At 40.2% G+C, this 13,680-nt stretch overlaps 1 long non-coding RNA gene across 1 annotated transcript in view; it reads left to right on the top strand.

Moving 5' to 3' along the window:
- The window catches only part of LOC110973641 (uncharacterized), a 58,381-nt gene extending 50,204 nt beyond the window's left edge, over positions 1–8,177 (top strand). The window contains exons 4-7 of the long non-coding RNA XR_015425952.1: positions 676–762; positions 3,741–3,865; positions 4,452–4,572; positions 5,076–8,177. This is a non-coding gene — a long non-coding RNA (uncharacterized LOC110973641). The remainder of the gene's footprint in view (positions 1–675; positions 763–3,740; positions 3,866–4,451; positions 4,573–5,075) is intronic.
- The last annotated feature ends 5,503 nt before the right edge of the window (positions 8,178–13,680 follow it).

The following is a 13,680-nucleotide window of genomic DNA, read 5'->3' as shown; positions in this document are numbered from 1 at the left end:
TGTCTCGCCTGATAATCGGTTCGGACGTAGCAGTTACGGGCTGCTACAACTCCCATTGGCACCCAAGGCTAGTTCGTACCACTCTCGCATCAGTCCAAGCTAAGTTAGCTGGGCATTCATATGGTTACATTTCTTCGCCATAAGAATGGTTACTATCGTACTTCTCTCGGAAAGGGTCCAACCTCTGCACTTCGTTAGGTTTTGCTTTTGCAAAAAGGGTTTGGTCTGCTGCAGAGATTATTGGTGAAAGTGTAGTCTTGAATGCCCATAACAGAATGACTAAAATGAACCGTAATTTAAGCAAAGCTAAAATCTTGTGTTCACACAAAATTATTTAATGTGATATTAGACGGGTTCAATATACATGTATGAAAGGGCACTTTTTCGCAGGGATCAGAGAGTTGACATTCTTTTTCCCCTTAGCTAATTATACTATGTAAGAAGAATTTGGAGATGATCGGTTTTAAACCTTTAACTTTTATTCAATACACATCACAGATGATATTTTAACTTGGTGGTTCTACTAGACTTCAAAGCTTGTAATTCTCCCTATTTTCAAAACAATAACTCTGCAGTCATGTTCTTGTAAATGCTATTTTATGACTTTAGTGCATAGAGCCGATAGGTCTATCACTGGTAACCATCCTCTTTTTTTTAATGATGTTTTCTCTTCAGTGACCTGAACAGCACACCTGATGGATGTTTTCCATGGACATGAAATCAAAGGGTTTTTGCCAGAGAAGTCAGTGGATAGGAACACAAGTATGTATTTTCCCTCGAAACGAGAGATCCGAGTCATAAATTGCTGTGAAATTCTATTAATTCAAGTCATAAGTACTGAAGTAACTCGAGGAAGTGTATTTTATGTAGTTTACTCACACTTCTTCAGCTTTAAAACCAAACGGCAACAGCAGAGCTGCTTAGCAGGGGAGAGGAGCTTATTTGTCCAACAATTTGATTATTCTTCAGAGGAAATTATTAATTTGGGTCTTTGAGATTGCACTTTGTTTAATTGTAGATCTGGATGTATGAGTTGAGGCTATATGCTCTTAGAAGTATGCTCATATTTTTATGCTCCAAGTACATGTACAATGCAATGGCACTAATTCCAAATGAAGAACTTCACTTACATGTATGTACTTTGCATTCCTGAGTCTCTGTCTAATTCATTGATTGTTCGTCTGCAGGTGTTGACACATACTCTACATGTACATTTACGCAGATCAGTTTTATGCACTGCCTGAAAGTGTGGATACAGTGAACTTTTCTGAAACAATTTTTCTGTAACTTTGTACAGAAAAATGTATGTAATTACCATTCCCATATGGTTAAATGCATTGAAAAGTGCACTTTTTAAACACTTAAAATTATCCATGCTTTCCTGGACAAGTTAGGAGATTGTTGCTGTGATGTCATTGAGGGAAGACGTAGTTTAGTGCCTAAGTTTTCTTGCTCAAGTCGTGAACCAAAGTTTGCTCACTAAACACATTTCTTAGAGATTGGTGCTTGCATATTGCTATGGATATAAACAACAATGAATAAGCACAGAAAATAGAATTTAGTCCAGCAAAATCTCCAAAATGCATGACTTTTCGTGTACAAACCAATGTAACACTAAGGATTTTGTTCCTGGGATTGGATCACAGTTTTGCTCATGCATATGGAAATATTTGTCAGCGTAAAAACAACAAAGCAGAAAATATCCTTTGAAAGAGTGAAACAAATGTTGGAAATAAGGTTAACTTAGACAGAAAGTTGGAATTTGGATTTTGTATTAAAACAAACTGATTGCAGCCACCATTCATGGTGAAATTATTAATTAAGCAAAATAATTCGGGAGATTTGTATATAATAATCCGACATAGAAGTTTTGTGTTGACTAACTTTTAAATTGTAAAATTTGTAAATATTGTATGTGGCCTGGGAATACTTCTTTTTACGTTGTACACATTTGACAGAACAGTGTTTCATTATTAATTGTGGAATTTAATGTTCATTTTCACCATTTGATTTTATTTTGCATGCTGAGTATGTTGGAAATTTGTATTGTCATTGAATTGTCATCTTTCAGGGTATGTCTACATCCTGCATCTTGGCTGGTATGACAAGTGTGCTAAAATGACAATTTTGCTGAAGTTATCAGCTAAATGTATATGAGATGAAATTGCCACAGAGAACATCAGTCCAGAGTATTACTATATATGGGCATAGTAGTCTTTCCCTACTGATCCAGCAATTTTTGTTGAGATCCAACTCTAAATAGCTCAAGTTGGCAACGACGATTTTTAAATCTTATCGGTACATGTGTTTTAAAACTTCTAGTTTATGTCTGTATTCAGGTTTTTTGCACAGCCAATCAAATTTTTGCAACTGAAATGTTTCGTTAGTGTTTTTGATGATATAATGCATCGTTTAAGAAAAGCACTCCGTAACATGGAAACGCATTTACAATCCGTTGCAGGCTGGTAGTACAAGCCTTGTGATTGGTCAGATCACATGAGATTTGTGTTGTAATAGGCTGCCCAAATATGGTATTACTCCAGACTGAACATATTAAATTATTGCTGCAAGCAAAGTAAACCTTTACCCTATTAATCATGGCATCACCAGTTTGAGGCTTTATTATGCACACATGTTTTAAGCGCTCAACATGACTACAAAGGTTTGATCAGTATGAATGGCATGTTTTTTATTTAAATTAAATTTCTTTTTGAATCTTTCAAGACTTGAAAACCTTTTTCATGTTATGACTGAAAGTGTAACAGTAAGTTGCAGTAGACCAATAGACCGCCCTGTTAGTGTGTGTGCATAAGACAGCCTTTCATTTCAGAACCAATTCACTGTAATTACAGTTAACTTTACTGTTTTAAAAGTCAACAAATTATACTTTTCAAATACATCTATGTACAATTTGCATAAATGTTTAATAGAGACCTCGAACAGGGCACCTTTAGGTAAAAGGTTTTTCTGAGACACCCTGCAGTGGTGCAACTTTCAAATCAAATTGTACCATTGATCGCAGTAGAATTTAAGGATGAAATTCCATTGGGTCTTTCGATGATTTTTGGGTGTGTTTCGTAATATTTTGTGGTCAAGGGATATGGAGTCCTTCAGAATTGCTCTTTATACATGTATTAAGGTTTTAGCTCTTCTTAGTCAGTTATAGTTCACAGAACCTGATAATTATTGAGCACAATACCTTTAAGAAATATTGTTACAGGTATAACAAGGACACACCATTTCCATCAGTAAGGGTAAAAATTGCATTACTTTAATCACTTTTGCACCAGTTCCCCCAAACAGATAGCTCAGAGTTCAACACAAACCCTTACTCCTGTTAGAGAGATTCAATGTACTTATTAAAATTCTAGAACATTCCACTGAACATACATGTACCAAACATGAATATTCCAATTCGTAGACTAGTTGTAAGTTTTAAAAGTACAGTTTGAGAAGAACTGTCTTCTCAGCTACCTTTTTGTGGGAAAAACTGGTGCTGCAAAATGTTGATGTTTTATAAAACGATTAACTTTGCCACAAGTTACATCTGCAGTACTGCTACTTGACTGGACAGCTTGTTCTTTTTTCCATTTTTTTAAAACCATAACGCTGCTGTTATGTTCTTATAAATTTTATTTAATGAGTTTTCATTACTTTCGTATGTGGAGTCAATAAGTACATGTATATCACCAATAAGTATATCACTAATAAGTAATTGCTCACTTGTTTTTATTCTCTAGGTAGGACAGTCAAGTCAGATCAGGTACTGTTCTCTGCGGCAACCTGAACAGCACACCTGATGGATCTGTGTCACAGATCTTCTTGTCAAGAAGAGTTTGCCAGAGAAATCAATGGAATTCAATGAGTAAGTCAACTTTTTGTATTTTCCAAACAGATCGCAAACAGATCCATTCCTAACTAGTGTAAGACTAGTTTAAAAGTAAAGTCCTGGATATATTGCAAGAAGTCCATCGTACTTGTATATTCAAAGAAGATTCCAGTGACAGATTTCTTGCCCTAGCTCTGAGGCTTTATGTTCAGTTTCTTAACTACATGTACAGGTTTAGACTAGTTTGCCGAGTTCCTGGCTATTTTTGAGAGATACTGGTGCTATAAAACACTAATGTTTTACCAAACCTGATTAAACCTGTAACAAGTTACGTTTGCAAGCATGTTTTTGTTAGAGATGCCCCAAAATGCAAAAATGGTCTGAAATATTCTATAAACATTAAGTTACACTAACTTTTGCACAGAACAATTCAGTTACAGTGAGGGATACTTTATCCTGTCTACACATTTGCCAAAATGTCACAAAATATTTCTTAGCCTCATGGAAGATCCCAAATATATTTCAGTCAAATATGTATGGTGTTATTTAATGAGTGAAGTTTTGATTACTTTCATGCATGGAACCATCTGTAATTGTCCACTTGTTTTGTTTCTCCTTGTAGGACAGTCAAGCCAGATCAGCTGCTGTTCTTTGTGGCGACCTGAACAGCACACCTGATGGATCCGTGTCAAGAATTTTTTTGTCAAGGAGAGTTTCTAGAGAAATCAATGGATTTAAAAAAAGTAAGTCGGTTGTTTGTGTTTTCTCTCAAAACAAGAAAATAATCCTTTTGTGAGTTAAATTTTGCATAGTGACCACTGTCTCTGGAATAGACTGGTTCCTTTGTGCCCTTCATATCCATTGAGAACAGTGTATTTGTGCAAGGCGTCTCTTATGTAACTATAAGCAAAAACTTGCCCCGAATCATGAGGTATTAATTCTGAAATAACCTCAACAAAATATATAAGTAAGGTCTCCAACATCTCAAGCCTTAAATTCAACTAACAACAGTGGATTTCAGAGCATGGGAAAAGCTTATTCATCTTACAATGTGATCATTCGTTCATTTTGTTACAATTGCAGATCAACATGTACGTGTGCAAGTTCAGATTTCTGTGCTACCTTTATAATAATTTAGTTTATGCTCAAAGTAGAATGGAATGGCACTCATTTCAATTCAAGATCTTCACTAATTCACTTTTTATTCCTGAACTTTTTGGTAATTCAACGATTCGTTTGCCCACAGGTGTTCCAAGGTTTTGGCGGCTGTCTTGATCGACTCCTTGAACTACCAAGACATTCTTTATACAAACCTTGTTGGATTCTTATGAGGTACTGAGAACCGGATTGCATCATGTTTAAAGGAGATACAATGAAAGTAGACTGCACCATTCCAATATTAATTTATGAGGAAGTGGCAAGACATGTTGATGTATCGAACACTGTTCTTATTGGATCACTCTACTTTAGACCTTAGAGCTGAATTGGAAGGGACAGATCTTGACTTCAAACCTGAACTTTTATCCAGCTTACGCTGAATTGCATAACATTCAGTTATATGCGCTGCATATAAAAGTAAAAGTAAATCAAGCACAGTTAATAGATAGTTTCTGCATCCAGGTTAATTCGTGTCTGTATACGTATCCGTATGACACAACAAATACACAGGGTACATACAAGGTTGCAAAAATTTAGTTTGCCGTGAATTGCATGTCCCTACATTGCACACAGCAACGTAGCAACATTGGTAGCGTTCATTTCTTCAAAACAAAAATTATTCACCCCAGACAGACATTGCTATCCAAACAAGCTATACATGAAGTGTCATGAAAGTAAGAACTTTTGTTATTAGGGATACAATTTGATGCTAAATGTGGTGTGCAAAACCAAAACTTCATACACACCAGTTCCGTACAAAGTTGCTTCCAGATGTCACTGTGCAGGGCTTCTCCGCATTATGTTTAACAAGACATAACAGGCCTAAAGTGACGATGTCATAAGCAAAAAAGATACAGATGCTTCATACATGCTCATTTTCTGTTTGCCAAAACTGTCTATTTGGGAGGCTTTCGTAGAAGACTGTTATTTGCCAACACAAAAGTTTTGTAATAATGGGTCGTATGAATAAAAACTAGCAAATGCTATGAAGTTCAAGCAAACAGCAAAAGCATTTACTGAGAAGTATAACCATTAAGAAATAAGCAAATGCTTGAATTTATGTGAGTAAATTGTTTCTTTTACTATTCAGCATTTACTAGTGACCGCACAGCCGAATGGTTTTGCTCAATAGGGCTTCCGTTGTCTGCATGTACAGATGCACACATTGCAGCTCAGTGTTGTATCTTGAGACCTCAGCATGGCAGATAAGCATGATGGCAGTACTTTTGATTGCAGAAACCTTAATGAAGAAATTTGCTCTGCAACTCTAAAATCGGTGCAACTGCCTGCATCTCGTTTCTTCAGATTCCCTCCTGAAGGCATATAGCTTTTCCTTTTGAATGACAATCATGAATGCTGCCATTTTGAACATTTGTAAATGCTTCTCGTTTTCAAGCTTGCTCTTACCCAGTCTTGAAAAATATCAAGTAAATATTCCAATTCTGTAGAACCTACTCATTTTTATTCATACAAAATGAAGCAACTGTTTGTCAAGCACAAGCTTAAAGAGTAAAAAGTATATACTTTTACTTTTTAGCAACTGCACTAAAGTAGAAGCATTTGCTTCGTCATTGTTCAATACAAACACAAGTAAATGCTTCAAAAATGATAGTAAAAGCAAATGCTACTTTTTATTAATACAACCCAATGTAATTGAACTGAAATGGAGGTAATTGTTAACTTGGTAGAAAGTTGTGAAATGTTTGTGTTGCACTCATTCGATGGACAGATTCTTAGATGGGCTTAATTGTGGAATTTAATCTGGACATTGCACCACCTGCTTTGCAGAGTATTTGAACAAAAAAAAAATTTTCTTATCCTCCCCATGCATCTTGCAGTCTTGGTTGGAAGGACAAGACTACATGAAAGTGCGCTGACATAAAAAAACAATTCTGCCTTTCACTAGTGCCATCAGCTTCAGGAGATGAAATTGCCACAAAGAACAAATTCATTCATGATTTTGCTTCAAACGAAATGAAATAGTGGTGCAGCAAGTCAGTTTCCACCATTAAGCTTAACAAAATTTTAACGAAGTTGAAAAAGATGTTTCTTTGAGGTTGGGGCATGTTTTGTGACATTTTAACACCTCTGAAGTTTAGATCCGACGAATCCTTCCTAGTAACTGATTAGTTTCTATTCAGAAGGTTTGTAACTTTTTTGTTGTAATGTTGTAAAGTAGATTGTTTAAAAAGAGGATGGCATAAGAAGAACATAACACCATTTCCATCATGTCGGTAAAAATCGCATTCAGGTAAAACCGTTTTCTGTATGTTCAAAATCCATTGTTCAATTGAATTCAATTGAATTGTTCAATTCAATTGACAGATTTCGCGGTATGTTTAACAGTGATGTAGTCGAGTACTTTTTGAGAACCAAGTTCTCTACCAAATGTTTAATTAGTTAGAAGGGAACAAAGCTGAAGTACATCGACATTTGATGGTACATGCATAAAGGTAAGATTACAAAGCAACATAATGACTTCAGACCATCACTGTTTGATTAAAATTAACTTTTGAGGACAAAAGTACTCGGCCGAGTACTTTCCGAGTACTTTTTTCCTCAAAACTTAAATTTTACACAACTGGGAGTGTCTGAAGTCTAACATTTATTTTGTAATCATACCTCTGCAAACGATTAACATTGCCACAAGTTACATCTGCTGTAGGTTTTTCTTAAACATGCCAAAAGTGTGAAATGGTCCAAAGCTTTTTATGAAAGTTAAGAGTTATATGTTACCCTTACTGATAGAAATGGTGTGTCCTTGTATATACCTACAAGAGATGAGATTTGATTAGTGTGAACGACACATTATCCCTTGTCTACTTTTCCATCATATGTGACCCACTCTGTGAAAATGTGTCATAAGTCGCCAGAGCCACTTTTTGAGTTTTTCATTTGTATTGGAAAGAGCAAACTGAGCTTTTTGTTTTAAAGTATTACTCAGTTTGGCATCCTGATGAAAGTGGATACTTCATGGTGAAAAAAGCTGTAGGGTCCTATTGATTTACACTGTGCAAAATTATTCTAAAGGACTTTGTACTCCAAAGTGACTTTGGCGACTTAAGACTCATTTTCACAGAGTGGGTCACATGTGGGGTACAAATGTTAAATAAAAAACATAATAGTGTGTATCAATTTACTTAATCTTGCTGGTAAGAATTTTCGATAAACAAAACAAGCTACAACTGCATTCCGATTCTTTTGTGTATTATTTCCAGAAGTCAGACAGATGTTATCTTCAAATATTAAATTGGGGATGGATTCTAAAACATTCAGTGGGAATATTATCCTATTTTTTCAGTAAAGGCATCTGAAATATCGTCTTTTTTTGCCGGCCCCAAATCGGCCCCAAATCGGCCCCAAATCGGCCCCAAATCGGCCCCCAAATCGGCCCCAAATCGGCCCCCAAATCGGCCCCAAATCGGCCCCAAATCGGCCCCAAATCGGCCCCAAATCGGCCCCAAATCGGCCCCAAATCGGCCCCAAATCGGCCCCAAATCGGCCCCAAATCGGCCCCAAATCGGCCCCAAATCGGCCCCAAATCGGCCCCAAATCGGCCCCAAATCGGCCCCAAATCGGCCCCAAATCGGCCCCAAATCGGCCCCAAATCGGCCCCAAATCGGCCCCAAATCGGCCCCAAATCGGCCCCAAAACGGCCCCAAATCGGCCCCAAATCGGCCCCAAATCGGCCCCAAATCCGCCCCAAATCGGCCCCAAAACGGCCCCAAATCGGCCCCAAATCGGCCCCAAATCGGCCCCAAATCGGCCCCAAATCGGCCCCAAATCGGCCCCAAATCGGCCCCAAATCGGCCCCAAATCGGCCCCAAATCGGCCCCAAATCGGCCCCAAATCGGCCCCAAATCGGCCCCAAATCGGCCCCAAATCGGCCCCAAATCGGCCCCAAATCGGCCCCAAATCGGCCCCAAATCGGCCCCAAATCGGCCCCAAATCTGCCCCAAATCGGCCCCAAATCGGCCCCAAATCGGCCCCAAAACCGCCCCAAAGCAGCCCCAAAACGGCCCCAAATCGGCCCCAAATCGGCCCCAAATCGGCCCCAAATCGGCCCCAAATCGGCCCCAAATCGGCCCCAAATCGGCCCCAAATCGGCCCCAAATCGGCCCCAAATCGGCCCCAAATCGGCCCCAAATCGGCCCCAAATCGGCCCCAAATCGGCCCCAAATCGGCCCCAAATCGGCCCCAAATCGGCCCCAAATCGGCCCCAAATCGGCCCCAAATCGGCCCCAAATCGGCCCCAAAACGGCCCCAAATCGGCCCCAAATCGGGCCCCAACCGGCCCCAAATCGGCCCCAAATCGGCCCCAAATCGGCCCCAAATCGGCCCCAAATCGGCCCCAAATCGGCCCCAAATCGGCCCCAAATCGGCCCCAAATCGGCCCCTGGGGAAGGGCATAAAAAGAGGGCGGAGTGGTAGGGGACTTCTATCCACCTTACGACTCCGCCCTTGCTGGGATTCGATCCCAGGTCCTCTGGTTCCCAAGCGGTGCTCTTGACCACTCCACTATTTGGGTCCCCAATGTGTTTTTAGGCTTTTCTCTTACTTAAACTTTGGTTTTTTTCTGTACATTGGAAATTAAAAAGGTGTCTCTTCCTGGATTCGAACTCAGCATCACTTACTTTGGAGCACAACACTTTCTCACTGAGACACAAACCTCTCTGAAGAACACTACCTTTTTTTAAAACTTAACCCTTAGAGTTACATTTACAACTTGAAATTGAAATTTAAAAAGGTGTCTCTCCGGGATTCGAACCCAGCATCCCACACTTTCGAGTACGTCGCTTCCGCGCTGAGCCACAAACACATCCGTGACCAGACTGATTTTTAGTTATACTTAACCCTCAGGATTGGATTTCTCAATTGGAAGTGAAAACAGATTTTTATTTATACTTAACCCTCGGGATTGAATTTCTCAATTGGAAATTAAAAAGTTATTGAAAAGAGGACTTTCCTGGTTTCCCAGCATCCTACCCATCATCTAAAATTTTCCGACAAAACTCTTTACAATGAAATTGCAATGTAAAAAAGATATCCGCCCGGAATTAGAATCCATCATTCCAGACTCCTTTCCAAACTGCGCCACAAACATTTCTGAATGAGCACTGACTTTTTTACTTCACCCAATGGTTTTGAATGTATCAGCAGGACATTAAAAAGGGTGTCTGCTTCGGATTCCAAACAATTTTTTGTCAGAATTACGAACACCAACTTATAACACCTCAGAATGAACGCAGACTTTTCAAAACTTAATCTTTGGGTTTAATTTTCTCAAACGGCCTGGGATTCGAACTCGCAATTACTTATCGAAAGAGCGCATCCACACGACGCGACAAACATCTCTGTGAATTCGTTAATATTTTGCAACTAAAACTTTCAATTTTATGGCAAAACATTTTCCATACGAATTCAATGAGGACACAACGTTTCCAATCTCCGCTGGAGATAATCTGTGAATTTCCTATCTAAAAACCACACACAAGAAGCTGTCTTAGCTGATGGAGCAAAGGCGTAATGCTGAATTTTGTCTTCAACAGCTAACAGGAAAACCCGACGGAAAATTGGTGTTTCACGTAAACGCAGAATATGTTACATGTTGGGTGTGCATGCAGTAACAATGGTTCAAACATCTACAAGGGCAAAAAGGGGTTTATCTCGGCTTTTAATGGATTAATATCCAAACTGATGATGACTTAAAATTGGAAGTTTGCCACGCCAAATGTGTTAGAAAAAGAATGACACATCAATAGAAACTTAAAACAATGTTAGTGAAAACGAAACACCTCAACAAAGAAATAAAACAGTTGTTTCTGATTACATACCATATATTTTGTACTTTTCTCAAGTGCTTGGCCGATATTCTTAAAACCGAATCAGGAGAATGGCCACTTATAACACCCGAGTCGAAGGATCTCACGTGCCGGTCTTAAACGAACGTTAAAGACTGGCCAAGTGGCGGACTGTGGATGAATATATTTCCAAGAATAATGTCCAAGATATTTATGAATTTCAAATAAACTAAATAAAGCTAACTTTGCATACATTATGACTGCAAAAATTATCCAGCACTGATCAATGTGTTGCAAGACAGAAACGCCAGGCTTTCTTGACATGTGGAGAAGACCATGGAATAATGTATAGTCTGCAGTCGCACATACCACTCAAACTTTGACCTTATCTTCAAGCAAACTTGACGCGCCGTAAACATGGAATATAATGCCTCCTGTACACAAGATTGATCTTCATTATCAAAGAAATATGTAATGAATGTGCGCGCATTTAACCTCATTATCATTGTTATTATTTTGTTAAATTGGCCAAAACAATAGACATGACGGGACAATACAGAGCAATTAGTACAGTAGAAAACAGATCAGTACTCCTACATGGGCCAGGGGCAGCAAAAGCAATAAAATTACGGTGATCTGTAGACCTGCTGCCCCACATCTGGTTGAGGATCATTAAAAAACATAGATTTACCATTTAAAGTTAAACGTTTGACTATTTCAAATATATAAGAGATGACAATGAGATATATACTTCAGGGCATGATACAGACATTAAAAAACCCAGAAAACCATACTTACAAAATGCAAATGAAAGGTAATATTAAAAGACTAGTATTAAAAAGGATAAATTAAATATTAAATTATACAATTACACCTAAAAACATTATTGTGACGACAAAACGGAATAAACAATAAAAAGTAATAAAACGGGCACACGTTAGAGCCCATTAAACCCAGCAACAGCCTCCTCGTATTTCAGCTATCTCAAAAACGAAGATATGGATTTGCGGAATTCTGTTGGCAAGGCTGACTAGATCCTCAGAAATATCTTAATTGCATTCAGATGTAGAGATTGAGTTCTAGCCTGTAAATGTTTGAATGTTAAAGCAGTATCATATCTGTGGTTAATGGCGAGTTTCTATTGACCGATTCACATTTGATTGTAGCATTAAAGGTCATTCAATTGTCAATACTCCACTCATACAGTTTATGTGTAAGTATGGGAAAAAATGCTCTAACCCTTGAAATTACAGTTTTGCATAAAATAGCACAATAGAGTTCAAAAAGCGTTAAACATGCAGTGCAATACGAATCGCATGATAATATACCCCTTGCGACTGGTACTCTGCAAGAGTTCCTTTCACATGGTCTAGAACAACTGAAAACTTTAAATTGCTACCTCTTTTGTTGCACGTACTAAAATAAGTTTGCGTCCATACCCCGAGTTGGTAGCCCCAAGTCCCAAATTACCGGTAGGTGCCCAAAGCATTAGCACGTAAAGCAGCTTGCGCGCGTTAGCTATTCGTTTACACTACACTTCCCGGTCAAGAATTTGTCACACTTTGATACATTTATCACTTGACGTAACAAGACGGGTAAAGGCATTTCAGAAAGCATACAGTGTCCGTGGAAGCACATGCATTTTCGAATCTACGTATCTCTATTGGCAGTTTCACGTACACTATAATGTTGAGAGAATGTTGCTATTCCGCGCACATCTGTGTAAATTGAACGCTGACCGTCAAACACCACGTGACTGAAAATTCTCTACAAACTCCACAGAGTATCCGCTCTGAGCAGAAAGAAGAGAGGGCGTGTTTTTACACGCATATGACGGTCCTTTGATGGGAACCATAGAAATCATGAGTAAAACTATACAGGGTGTTTGATAAAAAGGAAACCCAAGTTTTACAAAGAAATATAAGCAAGCTGTAGGTACACCAGAAAAAGGTGTGACTATGTGCATCTTCTTATAGTCACACATGAGTGAGCACCTGTATGTCGAAGTTGCGGTACGAAAACAATAGATGGAGCAAGGCCAACAAGGCAGAGAACTTGGCCTCCCATCTGCGTGGACTGGCCCAGGAGGCATTTACCGACTTGTCGCCGGAGGCCCGGAGGGACTACGTGAGCATCCTTGAACACTTCGAGCGGCGGTTTGGAGTTGCTTCGCAGATGCCGCTCCATCGGGCTCATTTTTCCATGCGCGTGCGCGGTCGGGGAGAGTCCCTGGAGGAACTGGGAACTGGGCGCCCCCTCGCGGGTCCGGTGCTACGGACGCCGCAAGTATAGACATTTCCGCCGGGATAGCCCGCGCGGAAAGGGGAAAGGCGGCGCCGTCCGGGGCCGGCTGCTGGCGGTGCCAATCTTGACGGCGCAGCCGGAGCTGGCCCCTGCACCGCGGCCGTTGGCGGCAGAAACAGGGCCAGTAGTCCGACACAGGGAGATGCCGGTGGCGCCAGCGAACCGGGCCAACTACGCCACCGGCAAGCTGGCCGGCAAGATAGTGTTGGTGCTCCTAGAAACGGGGGCAGCTGTAAGTCTTGTGTTGGCCAGGGTCTACTATGGGCTTACCGACGCCAACAAACCCAGATTGCAGCCAGCTGGACCGACTCTGCGGATGGCTGATGGTAGCCCGATGGGAGTGCACGGGGTCACCGACTTCAAACTCATGCTGGGGGACCAGTGCACCGTACACACCTACATCGTGGCGGATATCGAACCCGACGTCATTGAGGGGATAGACTTCCTGGGTAAACACCACTGCGAGTGGAGGTTGAGTGACAACTCACTCGTGGTTGACGGCAAGCTGGTTTTTCTGGAGGGGCCGAGCTGCAAGCAGGTAGTGGCACGGGTCAAGGTGGCCGAGAGCGTGGTAATTCCCGCCGGGCA

The sequence above is a fragment of the Acanthaster planci genome, linkage group LG07 (genome assembly GCF_054643075.1).
Source record: "Acanthaster planci isolate LZ-2023a linkage group LG07, COTS_SCS, whole genome shotgun sequence".
Classification (NCBI taxonomy): domain Eukaryota; kingdom Metazoa; phylum Echinodermata; class Asteroidea; order Valvatida; family Acanthasteridae; genus Acanthaster; species Acanthaster planci.
Note: the sequence above shows the minus strand (reverse complement) of the source record. Positions and strands in the feature narration are given on the sequence as shown.